A 15,052-nucleotide genomic window follows, 5' to 3' on the forward strand; every position below is an offset into this window, starting at 1 on the left:
GTGCGGCTTCCGCTTCCGCCTTCGGCGGCGTTCTCGAACAATTCCGACCAATCAGCGGCGCCGGGGCCCCGTGACGTCATCTGTTCTCATAGCGACTGCCGACGCCACCAACTCAGAAAGGAGAACGAGGGGAGGAGGCGGGAAAGGGGCGTGGCCACACAGAAGGGGCGTGGCCAGATGTGAGAGGCGGGGGATAGGGAGCGCGGGCTGGGCGCGTTTCTCGGCTGTTGGGCGCGGTGGTTGGGTGCGTGAGAGGAGAGCGTTTGTTGGTGCTCGCGTGGGTTCTGAGGCGCTGTTGTGCTGTGGGGGGCGCGAGCATTGGGCTGGCTCGGACTGGCGGGGGGAGGGCTGCCCCTCGTTCCCATAACGGTGGCCCGCTGGGGTTTTAAGGGCATCACTGGGTGCGTTCCTGCGCTCGGCTCTCGGAGGGGTCTGTACCTTGCTGAGCCTGTATGTGTGGGAGAGGGGAAGAAAAGAGGTTGGCTGAAACAAAGTCCTTGTTGTAGCTCACTGGGAAGCTTATTTTTGTACAGCTGGGGATGCCTAATGATAGGTGTTTCCCCTCCTTGCTGTTAGAAAACTCTCAGGAATAGTCGAAAGTGGTAGAGCACGTTAGGTGTGTGTGTGCTGCATTGCTTGCCCTTTTAAAAGAGGGTTTTATCTGTCTAGTGCCACGTCCCGCTGCAGATGAAGGTCTGCTATGTGCCAAGCTTGGGCTGTGTGTTCTGGGCGGGTCCCAGCCTCCAGCATTGCCCGTGGAAACACAGTAGGTATGCAGGTGAGATGTGTGCTGTCAGCGTGCCTCCCTTACCTCCCTGTGCCAAAGGGAGAAGTGGGTGCATTCAGGGTTCTCAGTCCTCCTCTGTCGGAGGGGAAAGCAGTATTTTCACAGAATCACAGAATCGTAGGGGTTGGAAGGGACCTCCAGAGATCATTGAGTCCAACTCCTCTGCCAAAACAGGTTCCCTACAGCAGGTCGCACAGGTGGGCATCCAGGCAGGTCTTGAGCATCTCTAGAGAAGGAGATGTTTTGACCCTGCTTCCTTTCTGCTGTGCTGTAGCAACCTGTCTCTGCTAAAGATTTGCTTCCTAACGGAGTAGCGCTCAGTTTTCTGTCAGGCCTCAGCCTTTCTTGAGTGTATTATTTGCGAGGAGTTTTTTTTAGTCCGCTAAAAATAATGCTTCTGTCAGAGGAGGTAGAGAGCTGAAAATCCCCTCGGGCTGTTTTGTGGCTGTTAGCTGAGGCTGTGATTTCTAACTTCAGAATAAGCTGACAGGATGGCCAAACCCCGAGTGCCTGTTCCTGATGCTGCTGCACTTGCTATTTTCAGCAAGAAGGTAGATTTCTTCAAAGTATTTCATTTGCTTAAATAACCTACTTTTTATTGGATGGCATGGAAATGCTGAAAACACTTCTGTCTTCCTCACAAATGTACTAATTCCTTGAATTTGTATGTTCTTGAATCCTGGATTGTACTTCTTTAGGGCTGGGTGAAAATCCAGTCATGTTATTAATAATTCATCTGTACATCAGCCACAGCCCTATCTGGCAAGAAGCTGTGTGCTAGTATTTTGAGTGATTGTTTTGAAAATCCTGCTGTGGTGAATGATAAACATACAGCATAACCACTAGTTTAAGCGTCGCCATAGATGAAAAAAGTAGATACCAAACATTCCTTTTGCTTTTTCATCCTTTGCTGTAAATTGTTTATCCTTGAAGAGAAATACGGAAATCTTGACTGTTTGCCCAGATTTGCAGCTGGTCTCTAAAGGGAGAAAAATGTTAAGCTCAACAGTGAATTTGGAAGTTGCTCTGCTGGCACCATCTATCTATCCGATGGCTTAGCGCAGTGCTGTGTGGTGCAGTAAGCGAGCTTCGGCTTCAGTGTGTTGGGATGCCAGTAAAAGAATGAAGTTTTTCTTGGCCTGGAGCAGAAGTGTGTATTGACAGAGTCTTGGTATCTGTGCTGCTATAGAAGGGTGAGTGGTGCTGGGAAAGTAGGGGGGGATGTAAGAGGTGACCAAAACCTTAGTTCTTTTTTTTTCTTATGTGATTGTCTCTCCTTCCTACCTAGAGATAGTATGGGTTATGTAAGGACACTTTAACTGCCCTGGGGTAGGGGAGGATAATGCTGTAGTTAATTTTCTTTGGGGCTTACTTTTGTTGCAATGCTTGTGAGTTTAGGAACTGAGAATAACCAATGCTATGCCTTCTCTTTGTTAGATCAGCACTTGCTAAATGGCTGTGGGCTGGATGAGGAACATGCTTTACTGTTGTCCCCTGTTGTACCTCCAAAGCAAACTGGCATCATAATGCTGCTGGAAGAGAAAGCTCCTGCTGTTCATATTCGTATTGTTCAGTGAGACCTCGGACTCATACACATGGATACTCTGTCTGTATGTCAACCCTTGTGCTTTTGCAGTGTGCTAGCTTTTGCAGCTCGCTAGCAGACTATGGAAGTTGCTGACCAATGTTTTCATCTTTTTAAGGATGCCTTGCACAGACAGAATATTTTGGTAGGCTGATCAACATTCGTTTTACCTACGTAGATGCTTGGCTTATGGTAAGTGAGGTGAGTGGCTTGGTGAGTGTGGTATGTATTGTGGATTTTCCTTTGCTCCTCAGTTGTGTAGGTGCTCTTGTGGCTGTGGCAGTTAAGGGTTTCTTTAAACATGTTCACACTCTAACTTGGAAAAAAACAATCTGGTCTTCATCAGCAGCGCAGACAATGTTTTAAAATAGTAGTTGATCAGGCCTTTAAAGAATTATTTTCGTATTCCTTGTTGGATGTTCTGTATTGTGGCATCTACCAGAACTAAAGGCACTGATGTGTGTTAAGAAACAGAATCTGATTTGGGAACAAGGTGATTTCATCTGTTACACGAGACCTAATGTTGGTAAACTTTCTTGTGATGTGGTTAGAATGACGTTACTGTATATACAAGGAATATTTCCATTATAAAGCATTACTCAAAGAAGACTAGCTAATGACCCTGAGGATGGCCAAAGTGCCGCAGAACATAACGCAGGAATCTGTTGAGTTCCTAGGATTTCTGCTGTGTTTCCAAGGGCCCAAAAAACTGAGGTGTACAAAGAGCAATGCCTTTACTGTCCCAGTACTGTTCCGTACATAATCTTCATGTCTTAAATAAAACAGAAGACAGGAAAGGCCATCCCAGCACAGGCAGGCAACATCTATACTTTCCACTAGAAGTAAATAGGTATATCTGTATCATTTCTATAGGGATTTCTTGTTTGTTTCACTTCCCATCTGTGGGCTGAGCTTGCCTCCAGCCCATGCTATTTCATTCTAATCTATTTGGAGGCTGCCTGCCCCAGCTTTACCACGGCTGTATCTGCAAGCAGTTGGCTCCTATGATAGTACTCAATGGACTTGCTGGTCAGTCTGAGCTTCTGCACCATCTCAATCTCTGTCCTTCAGAGTAGGCCTTTAATGCAAACCTGATGAGATGAGGGTTCTTTTCCTCTTGGGACCAAAACTGAGTTTTAAAAGGGTAAAGGTCACTTGAGATCATTACTTCTGCCAGAGACAGGCTGGTATTCCTCTAGGGTCATGGTTCTCCAGAAATATGACATAGATCCAGTAGTTTCCCTTCCTGTACAATGCTGTGCTGCAGCTCTTTTTAACATTTATTTTCATGTCACTGTGTTAATGGTGTTTGATATTCACTTTCATGTACATAAACACTTTGCAACTTGAGTGGAACAGTTGAAAGTAATAAGTAAAATGCTGTGGGGATTTGCAAGCACATATATTTTCATATCAATATTACATTATAACATGAAATATATATGTATATTATTATATCATATACTCTGTACTAGGAAATGCCAAACATTAATTCAACTATATGAAGCAATAAGTAACATATTATGCTTATAAATAGCTAAGTGTTTTCATTTGGCCTTTTGCCTCTTCTGTATGTGAAGTATTCATGATGATGTTTGGTAGCATTACCTTTGTTAATGCTTTGATCCGCATACTTATGCTGGAGAAGGAAAGAATGAAGCAGATATGTCACCGAGGTGACAGTGCAATCAGCTTAAGGCACAGCCACCAATGGGTACTACCTTCTCAAGGCTGACAGCTGAGCTGCATTCCTCAGAGCATCCCTAGTGTGGGGAATATCCAATTCAAACAAAATGTGCAGCTTCTGGAGTAAGGTAAATAAACTTCACTGGAAACTCATGTGACTCCATGGCTCTGCCCACGTTTCAGCGTACTTGAACACTCAGCGTAGCATGGATCCAAATCCCGGTGTAACCAAGGGGGTGATGCTTTATCTTCCTGATGCTCTGAGTGAGGTTTTAACACAAGAACAGCTTTATAGTCAGAATACATGGCTTTCTGTGATCTTTTCTTTTTCCCCTCAGTAAAACTTGGGTTAAAATGGAGCAGGCCTTTCTTCTGAGATCAATGTGAATGCCTTAAAACTGAAGTGATTGTAAATGTTTCATTTGATTGCTGGGAAACTACCATTAATGTCTCTTTGGATTTTAAAACAGTGAACCTAAAGAATGCAATGAAGGAGAAGGTAAATTAAAAGTTATAGTACCAAGGTTATTGTAAACTTTTCAGTCTTATTTAAATATATAGATGTTTTTGTAGATATTTTCACTTATTCAACTGGATTTTCACAATGGAAAACGTGGAAACTTCAGGAAAAAGAACAATGAAACTATTTGCTTTGTACTTCAAACTTACTACAGTGTGGTAAGTGAATGCTTGAAGCTATACAATTGGGTTCAAAAGCATTCAAATAATAATAAGCCTTAAGTATTCATGAATCTCAAATACATTAACTTGAGTGATTGTCTGTTTGCGTTGCCCTCATAATCTTTTGTTTTCCTGTTGCTCGGACACAATAAGTGTTTTGAGTGAGAGAGAAGATGATCAGATTATGGTGCAAAACAAATTTCATGTAGTGACCAGCTGCACATCATTAATGGGAAGGAGTGAAGTGTTGAACAGTTTTTATGTAAATACAGGAATTGATTGCATAAGCTCTCTTGTGTCTAAATGCAATTAATAAATGCTTTTGGAAATGTAAAAAAGATCGCAAAGCCAAGAGTCAGTGTGGATTGGAAACACCAAAGTTTCTGTCAACCACTCAGGAACTGAATGTTATTTCAAAAAATAGAAATGAAAGTGATATAATGACAATTTGGGAGGGATGTTAATGAAGAAAAAGAAGCCAAGTTACTTACTTGATCTGATAGCAAACTATTACTACTTGATCTGATTGCAAACCATCTGGCAATATGCTGCCAAATCATTATGTATCCTTTGTATGACTCAGTGCTAATGAGCTGTGCAGGGATTATGCAGATTTCTTGTGCTTTTGGCTGTGGTAGAAGGTTTTAAAAATAACACTTGCAATATTAGTATGACATGTACTTGCTAAGAATTTCTGACATTAATCCAAACTTTGTTTTTTCATTAGAAAATACCCCAACCACTTCAAAGACAGTCCAAATTTTGATTTTTATGTGAACAAAAACAAGAAAACGGACAAATATCAGTATTCTTTATACTAACAGTACAAAGTTAGTATAAGTAGTTAATTTTTCTGTTTTTTTTTTTTTTTTTTTTTTAAGAGCTTACTGAACATGTATTGACTAAGTGGTGCAGAAGGGTAGATAACAAGGTACAACTACACTACAGTTTACAGTAAGCATGCTTGGAAAAAACATGTCTTTATTGCATCTGTAGTTAATCTTTCTGTGTAATAATCTTTCAAAGTGTGTGGGCATAGTACTGTGTGTGTCTACACTTAGACAAGTCCAACATTTTAATATATTTTTTTCCTAAGAATACACTATTAGATAGGCTATTTCTTTGCTGTCATTGTAACGAAGCAAACATTTGTCATGAAGAAATGGGCTACTGGAAGGTTTTCTTCCAGCATTTGTAGCATGTCTATGGCTATACTTAGAATATATACTTAGTCATATTCATAATGGCTAATTTATTCTATCTTAAGCATTCTATCACAGAAAACTGTTAGTATGTTTCAAGAATCAACTCTTTGATAGGGTAGATAACAGCAGGACAAGGGGAAATAGTTTTAAGCTGACGGGAGGGAAGATTTAGTTTGGATACCAGGAGAAGCTCTTTACAGAGAGAGTGGTGAGGTGCTGGAACAGGCTGCCCAGAGAGGTTGTGGATGCCCCGTCCCTGGAGGTGTTCAAGGCCAGGTTGGATGGGGCCCTGGGCAGCCTGGTCTAGTGTTAAATGTGGAGGTTGGTGGCCCTGCATGTGGCAGGGGGGTTGGAGCTTCATGATCCTTGAGGTCCCTTCCAACCCGAGCCATTATGTGATTCATTGAATTTAAAACTTCAAATTGTCCTTATTTAAAAAATCCACTGAGTATTATGTATTGAAAGTTAAAAATCAGCACACTGAATAAGTACTCTAACAGCTCTGATTGCTTTCTTCCTCCATCAGAACAATCTCGAAGGTGGTACATCCAGGACTTATGAAAACGATTTATTTATTTTTAACAGAATATGCTTGACTAAGAAATATTGAGTATATTCTGGACATCAAGAGGCTATCAAGGAGCTTCTTTATATGTTAAGTGAACAGAAGATTCAGTTATGAATCTGTGGTAAAGACAAAGTAATAAATCCTTAGCTGTCAGAACGACTAGTAAGCATGAATGAAGTAATATTGGAGTTGGTCTCCTCTCACTGGTGATGGGTGACAGGATGAGGGGAAATGACCTCAAATTGCACCAAGGTTAAGTTTAGGTTGGACATCAGGAAACAATTCTTTATGGAAGGGATTGTGAAGCACTGGCATAGGCTGCCCAGGGAGGTGGTTGAGTCACCATCCCTGGGTGTGTTTAAAAACCGTTTGGATGTGGTGCTCAGGGACATGATTTAGCAGAGGGTTGTTAGAGTTAGGGTAGGGTGGTTAGGTTGTGGTTGGACTTGATGATCTTTAAGGTCTTTTCCAACCTGAGCAATTCTATGATTCTGTGATTCTATTTGAAAAACTTCATCAGATCATCATATTAGAAATACAGATCTTAGAACAAGACTATTTCATATGATCTGGATGCTTGTGTAAATATGATTTGTTATATGCAGTTTCTTGTATTTACTTTTACAGGTGATTTTTATGAAGATAGTTATGAAGATAGAGCAAAATTCAAAATGCAAGTGAGATGAATGCGTTTAACTCTCGTTGATCTCCTGGTGGACTTTTCCAAAACAATAAACTCATCTGAATCTTTATAGTTATGGATGGCTGTCTTCCTTAAAATAAATAAATAATCCTTTGAGCATGGGTTGGATTCATGATTCAGTGGATGAAATATGGATTGTCATGCAAGAGATCTGATTTTCATAGTGTCACATTAAAGTGCCTATAGTGTTTGGAACATGCTGAGAGATTCAAATTCTATGAGCTCAAAAGGTGATGAAACTAAAGCAACAGTGAACATAGGCAATGCTGGTAAATGGGTTTTGACAGCTTGTCTGACTACCTGAGCTATGCTAGTATCATTTTACAGAGAATTCTAGCTGGGACAAAAAAAATATGAAATATTTGGCCCTTTCTGAAATTTACCACGCTTACCAATCTTACTTCTAAGTCAGGCATGATGTACAGGAATGATTATTAGTAAGCATTTCGTAGTTTTGTTTGGTTTTCCCTTTCTCTCAAATCAGTAAACAACCTTGTCTATAGCTTGTGGACATTGGGGGGCACTATAGCCTCACTAAACAATTCAAATACCTTCTATCTTAAATTTTGCTATGTTGGCTAAGCTTCTTTTCTCCATGTAGTGTAACTATCTAAGGCAAGTGGAAAAACAAACAAACAAACAAAAAATCCAGAAGTAATAGCTATGTTTCTTTTCCTTCATTTATTTATTTTTGTTAGTAATTGTCTTGCTCTAAATAGCAGTAGATTTCTGACCAAGAACTGATGTTGCTTAGTTTAAGGAACTCTTTGTTTCGAGTGCTAATCTACAGATTCTCTGTGAATCTTTCTACAGCAAATGGGAAAATGTGCTTTGCATCCAATCTGCTTTTGTGTGTTTGTGTCCCAGCCATTTGTAATGAAGTTGTCCACTAATGTAAAAAGCACGTTTTAGACCAGTGTAGTTTATTCTCATTTACTTCAGTTTGAAATGATTTCTGAGTTAAGAAATGTTTTTCATTGGTGACATAGCTAACATGGATACTGCTATATACTTCTGTGAATGAAAAATCTCCTCTAAGTAGTTTACTTTTTAGGACACAATTTAGTCTATCTAATTGGATTTTAATCTTCATGTTACAAAATTTATTACAGATTGGGAGATATGTACACCACATTCAAATTTAATGTATTACTGGTATAAGGTATACAAGTACCTCTTCTAGCTGCAGTATCTGTTTTTTTTTTCCTTGGGTTAAATGTATTGTACAGAACAAAATATTCAAATTGTAGATAACTACAAGCATTTTTTATTAGTTTAATTTTGCCAATAGACAGATAATGCCTTTTGAAAACTGACTGGCCATATGGTTTTAACTAGTGTGGGACAGAATAAACAAATAAAAAGGAATACAACATTTGGATTAATCTTTTTTTTTTCTTTTCTTCAGTTCATGGCTGTATTTGAAACAAAAGTACAGAACTAAGTTTTGCAGTTGTTTCAGAATGTCTAATAGTAGAGCAATGTCCAGTCAGTCTCCAAGCAGTGGCCACAATGGAAATCAGAACCACCTCCTCCTTTTCTTCCTCCAACCCAGTTTTTTTTGTGGAGAATGAGGTTACATGGTATGAAATATCTCCTTGGCCAGTTCAGGTCAGGGTTTGCAGCTGTGCTCCCTCCCAACTTCTTGCTCAGTGTTGGGATGTGCTGGGTGGAAGGATGGCAGCAGATGGGCTCCTATGAAGAAAGTTAACTCCATCCTGGCCAGACCCAACACACCAAGTCTTTGTGGCTTTTTAGGTAAAATTCAACAAATCACTTGTTTTCTGTACTCTAGTTACTGGGTTTGACTGTACATGTCATAAGAATTGTCTCAGAAATTGTGATCTTTCTTTTGTATTTTTTGTAAATAGTGATTTATGTTAAGTCTTCTTACTACAGTTAAGCAGCATTGCATACTGGCAATGTCCACAAAACAATTTTTTTTTTTTTCCAGAGTCTTAATTGAGCTTTTTTTTTTTTTAAATTTAGGACTGTGTATTTTATTTCAGTAGGATTTTTTTTATGGTGTTGGCCTCAGTATTCTAAACATCCTTTGACTTTATCTCATCTTTGTTGTTTATTTGATGGTGTTGTGCATAAGTGACCCTGCAAGTGACGTTCTGTGTTTTTTGTGCTTCAGTTCCACCTGGTTTTCTCAATCAAAAGCAGAATGATGTAGGTCTAAGTGAGCGGTTGCTCATGGACATAATCTAAAACAGCTTGAGGCTAAGCTGGTCTGCAGTAACTGTAGTTGCTCTGAAGTGACACTAAACTGTTACGGCTCCTAAGGGCCATTTCATAACTGAAAATTCCTGGAAGGAGTGCTCTGGTTCCTACTGTAAGTTTTGCTCAATAAGTCCCTTATCTGAGTAACTATCTCAGGCCTTGTTTCCCTTTACCTATGTCAGTAGGGTTACACAGGTGCTCACCTTAAGCAAATATCAAGATGCAGAAGACCTTTCCAGGTTATTAAAACTATTTCTGTAGCAAAGAAGATGGTTTACTTATGTCAAGGGATGATTATCAGGTGATGTAAGCCATCAGGATGTAAGTCATGGCTAGCAAACTTAGAATTGCCCTGGAGACTTTCAAGGTGAGACTGAATCAGGCCCTGGGCAACCTGGTCTAGCTGTGGTGTGGAATTTTCCTTGCCACAACCTGTGACCTCCTATTCTCTTGTGCACTTTTTGAGCAAAATCTCTAGATTTCCAACTAGGTAATTGCAGACAGCAATTAGTCTTACTTTAGTTTTCTTTTTCCCTTGTAGTTTGAACAAACTCTGTTACCTGACTTGCCTGATGCACCATGTACTCCATGCCCTTAAGCAACTCAGCAGCCATCCATGGATTTACATTGCTTTATTATCCTGTCTTAAGCTGGTAGGCCCCACATTATACAAAATGCTCTAGATGCTGCCTCCAAATAATGACTAGGGGTACTAATCACTTCTTTGGACCTGATGATTGCACCACTTACCAATGGAGCCTTTTGTACACTCAACCTTCATTACCACACGGAGGCATTGCTCATCTTGTCTACAAGGACTCCCATGCCTCTTCCAGCTGAGCTCCGTGGCCAGTCAGACCCAGCCTTCTGGTATTAGATGAGGTTATTCTGACCCAGCTGCAGAATTCTGCATTTGTTTTTCTTGAACTACACAAGGCACTGTTTTAATGCTTGTCTAAGGCCTCTTGAATGGCAGCTTTCTCTCCAGGGTTTTGACTGTTACCCAGCAAACTGAAGGTGCACCCCCTCAGGAATTGTTTGTGACTGGAAAGGCCAGCAGCTGCCTGTGTAGCCCAGAGTTATCAGTGTGAAGGTAACTGCTGTATTTTGTCATTTTCTGTGATGCAGCTTCACATACCAGGGCAGAATGTAACACTAGGATGTCACTGTCAAAAGCGCTTTTGAGATCTATGAGGTTTGGACTCCCTCCTGTTATCTTACTCTATATGATAGTAATCCAAAGAAATGCAGCCGGAATTTGTGTTCTGCTAAGATCACCACATGATCTTACTCTACATGAAAATACTCTACATGGGAAAATATTCCTGGCTGCTAATGATCATGGAAAAATTGTTCTTCTACACGCTGTTCTCTGTATCAATCCAAGAAACTCAGCAGGTGTTTTAAACTGTATGTGCCAGAATGTTATGAGCATGTCCGTTCCTATAGAATGACATTGGTACTTAAGTTACTCAACTGGAGATGAGATTCCTCTCAAGTATCATCTCTAGTGTCAAGTTCTTAAGATAAAAATGAAGTATTTATGGAACAGTGTAGCTGCAAAGATCCATAAGAAAACCATGCCTAACCTAGTTACGCAAAATGTAAAATGCAGTGACTTACCTGCTAGCAAGTAAGCTTTTCCAACCCTGCTTGTTCTGCGGCGTGATTATTGTGCACATCCAAGTTGGCTCATAGGAAAGTTATTTCAGTTAAAGAAACTAGCTCCTATATTCCTGCCATTCCTTGTGGTGATCTGAGCAGAATACAAACTCCTGCTGCATTTCTTTGGATTACTATCACTGAAAATTGTGAGATAGACAAACCCCAAAGTCTCTGGCATTATCATCTTGCAGGATGGATTTTTCCTGGACTAAAATCTACTTTGGATATTGCACACTCTTTGGACATCTCTGGATGTTACTATGCCTGCTTGTCTGTCCTACTGCCAGGAAGTCTTATTATTCTTTTTTTTTGCTGCCATGGTTGGAATGGCATAGCAACTCTTGACTTTGTTCCTGAACTGTCATAGTTGGCAGTGCAAAAGTAGTAAAGTAATACAAAAATATGTGGAAGACATCTGTGAAGAGCATGACATGTTGAGGCAGTAATCCCAGTAGTTAATGCAATTTAGTCAACGCTTGAATGAATACCATTATTTACAGCCCATCAAAATAGCAGGAAAGTTGCTATCAGAATCAGAAGATATTATTTGACTATGTACTGCAACATTCCTTCAGCAATTCACCTTGTTTTCCCCTTTGCCACTACGACTTTGTGCACAGTGGAAACAGGAAGCAATTCTACTCTTTGTTTTCCTGAAGGAATACGAGAAAGGGCAAGTAGTCGATATGGCCACTAAGCTATTCAAAATAAATGGATGCATTCTGTTTCTACGCGGTTTTGCTCACTTAAATCCCCCAATGTTCAACCATATTTTTGCTCTTTCAATTGAAGCAAGTAATATTTTTGTATATTAATAAAAAAAAAAGATTATCAAGTAATTTAGGGCTAATGTTTTCTATTTTCAATAGCTGTACTTCAGCAGGGAAAATACAGTGAGCTCAGATATGCTCGGTACAGGCAATTTTGTGTCAGATGGAAGCAGCAGGAGACAAAATAGGAAAGAGTATGAAGTCTGACAGTTCTGTTAGGCAAGCTGTTCATTTGACCAAAGGAGTGGGCAGTAAGCCCATGGCATATAATCAAGGCTGAAAAGCTTCAGTCCTCTATACTTGCCTATGGAATTATCACCCTTGTTTCTCCTTGACTGTGTGCAATGTAAAGACAGATGCATAAATCATCTTGCTCTCATCACCCAACAGTCTCAAGAAATCAAAATAATACATTTTCCCCACAGTTTTAACATGACAGCAATTTGTCAGCAGATACAGATTCTGAAAGAGTTTATACTGTAGCTCTTCAAAAATGTTGGACTAAAATAATTTATAATTGAATCATCATGTCAATGTCTTATGGGATAAAAACATTTCAAATAGTTCTGAAGCTAAGTAAATTTCTAATTAAATTATTCAATTTAAAAAATAATCTTATGAAGTAAAACCAAAGGCAACAGAGATTCCAAAAGTTGAGGGGTACAGGTGACTGTAGCCAACGTGGTGACTCTGGAGGAAGAATAAAAAAGCCACAGAGCACTTCTGAGGACATTCTGAAATACAGTTAGTTAAATTTAATGGCTGAAAAAATGTGCAAGAAAGATAAAGTACAAAATAATTTTAATATGTCTAACTTTATTTATGTGTATCTGATGTGATTTCTTTGAGATTTACATTCTCCTCAGTTAATCTCAAAGATGGCACAGCATCAGTGTTACATCAGTGTTACAGTTGAGTTATTTACTGACATATGTAATGCTATCAGGAAGGAAAGCTTAGTGTTGCTCTGAACTTCTGTATTCCTTACCAGAACGTACATTATTTTCATCCCTTCTGAGATGGAAATTCCCAGTGGAGTGGTTACAAATAAACTGAGTTTATATGCACAGTAGAACTGAAGAAGAAGATTTATTTCTTCCTCCTCCCAACCCTGAACATAAAATTTAAAACATTGAAGTGATCTTCTTAACAGTTGGATAATATTACAATTCATGTGTGACTTCTATTTTTGAGTGAAGGTATTAGTGAAATTTCTCTTCTACTTGTGAGAAACCAAAACATTGATAACATCTGAACAGAAGATTTTTTTGTTATTGTCTCGCTGAGCAGGAAAACATCAAAAAGTGGGAAGTATCATGTTTAACCCAAATGCGGGCATGATTTCTGTGACTGGTATAAAGAAAACCAACAGAGAAAAAGGAATAGGAGAATGGGCAGGAAACACTTCTGGAATTTATAAAGAAAAACAGTCAACTGAGATACACGTGATCTGCAGGAGGATTTACACATTTTATGTATATCGTTATGGATTTAGAAATGGAAGGATGACTGAACATGTTCTTTTCCTAGTAATGAGCATGTGCATATAATCAGACAGTGAGACATCCTATGAAGGTGTCTGTTTCTTTTGCATAAGAATAATTATTCTTGAAGCCAGGCACTCAATCAGCAACAAGAAATTGTTCTGTAAGGCAAATAATGAATTGGATTTGCTCACTCTTGTGTCCTGTTTTCCCTTTCTCTTCAATATCCTGTAATATAAGGTGGATATATAAATAGATTAAGCAAGTCTATTCCCCCAAGAAAGTCTGCCTGTTATATTTCTATTGATATATAAAGGGAAGTGTGATGTCTTCTGCTAAGTTACAGTGACACAGATGAACTTGCAGTGAGAGAGAACATTTATCACGGTGAAAAGTTTTCCATTCATCTTCAAAATCACTTCTCTGGTTTACTTAAGTTACCCTATTGAATGCTTGATCTGTCAGAAAACTAATGCAGTAAATCTAAAAGATACAGACTTTCTAGGAAAAGTTCAGGTTAGCTGTTGGGCTTACTGGTTTGAAAATAGAAAAGTTTATGGTTTACAAGTGAGATCAACATTTACTGAATAATTGGGTTGGTAGGAGGGGAGTGTGAGAGATGGAAATCTTCTGTATTTGATAGGAAAATGTGTATACACACACCTGACTGGAATTCATGACTGTAAGTACCCAGTATGAGAAATATTTCTTAGAATCATAGAATGTCCCAAGTTAGCACGGACCCAAGAAGATCATTGAGTCTGGCTCCTGGCTCCAAAAAGAACCACCCCAAATCCAATTTCCATGTTGTTCAAGCGCTCCCCGAGCTCTGGCAGCTCGGGGCTGTGCCCACTGCCCTGGGCAGCCCGTTCCATGCCCACCACCCTCTGGTGAAAAACTTTTCCCTGACCCCCAGCTGCCCCTCCTGACACTGCTCCATGTGTCCTTGTTCCTGTCATTGTCACCAGAGCAGAGATCAGCGCTGTCCCTCTGCTCCCTCTGAGGAGCCATGAGGTTGCCCCTCAGATTTCTCCCTAGAGGCACTGGGTGTCACACTCAAAATTGTGTTTGAAGGCAAAGAGAAACCATGCCTTACATGTAAGTGAAGCCAATCATTTCTTGTTTAGTATAAATGAAATGCAAATAATCTTATCATTATTATTACAAATCTGATTGTTACAGAAGGAGAAAGAACACTGCTTGTTCTCTACTCCTTTTCCTACTGTTAAGTTCACCTTTCTGTTGCTCCTCTGGGTCTGAAGGCTGGCAGTTCCTTTCTGATGGGAGGCATGTCCAGCAAGCTGTCAGCCTGTGCAGTTCTTCACAGGAATATGTTTGTGCTGGTGGCTTCTTTATCCTCACTCCACAATCCGCAGGGGGTCATTTTTTGTTTGTGAACAAGTTTCGATATTTTTTATCTTTCTTCATTGATCTGCAGCTGAACAAAGATAGGCAATTGTAAAATTGGTCTTGGGCACTTGTTCTATTAGGAAAGGCTGTCTCAGTGAAACAAAATGAAATAGCGGTGCAGGCAGGTCGAGAAAGTGCACGTGGAGCAATACTGACTGGCAGCAGCGCCAAGGCCTTGCATATTCGATGTATGACTGGAGGCCTGTTCCTGGTGAGGACAGCGCCAGAGCCATCTTGTTGCATGGGTAATTATGAAATGGCTGCCTGAAGGTTTACAGATTC

At 39.9% G+C, this 15,052-nt stretch overlaps 1 long non-coding RNA gene across 9 annotated transcripts; it reads left to right on the forward strand.

Annotated features, from left to right (window-relative positions):
• Positions 1–157: 157 nt before the first annotated feature.
• LOC128074864 (uncharacterized) lies at positions 158–8,960 on the forward strand. Of its 9 annotated transcripts, none has more exons than XR_008203485.1 (6): positions 158–236; positions 652–778; positions 2,225–2,397; positions 2,491–2,564; positions 4,620–4,736; positions 7,140–8,960. It is a non-coding gene; the product is annotated as an uncharacterized LOC128074864 (long non-coding RNA). The 9 variants fall into 9 exon arrangements; XR_008203488.1 differs by lacking the exons at positions 158–236; positions 652–778 and adding exons at positions 1,362–1,980; positions 5,467–5,569; XR_008203489.1 differs by lacking the exons at positions 158–236; positions 652–778 and adding an exon at positions 385–401.
• Positions 8,961–15,052: the final 6,092 nt, after the last annotated feature.

The sequence above is a fragment of the Tympanuchus pallidicinctus genome, unplaced genomic scaffold, assembly GCF_026119805.1.
Source record: "Tympanuchus pallidicinctus isolate F22 unplaced genomic scaffold, pur_lepc_1.0 scaffold11, whole genome shotgun sequence".
Taxonomy (NCBI): domain Eukaryota; kingdom Metazoa; phylum Chordata; class Aves; order Galliformes; family Phasianidae; genus Tympanuchus; species Tympanuchus pallidicinctus.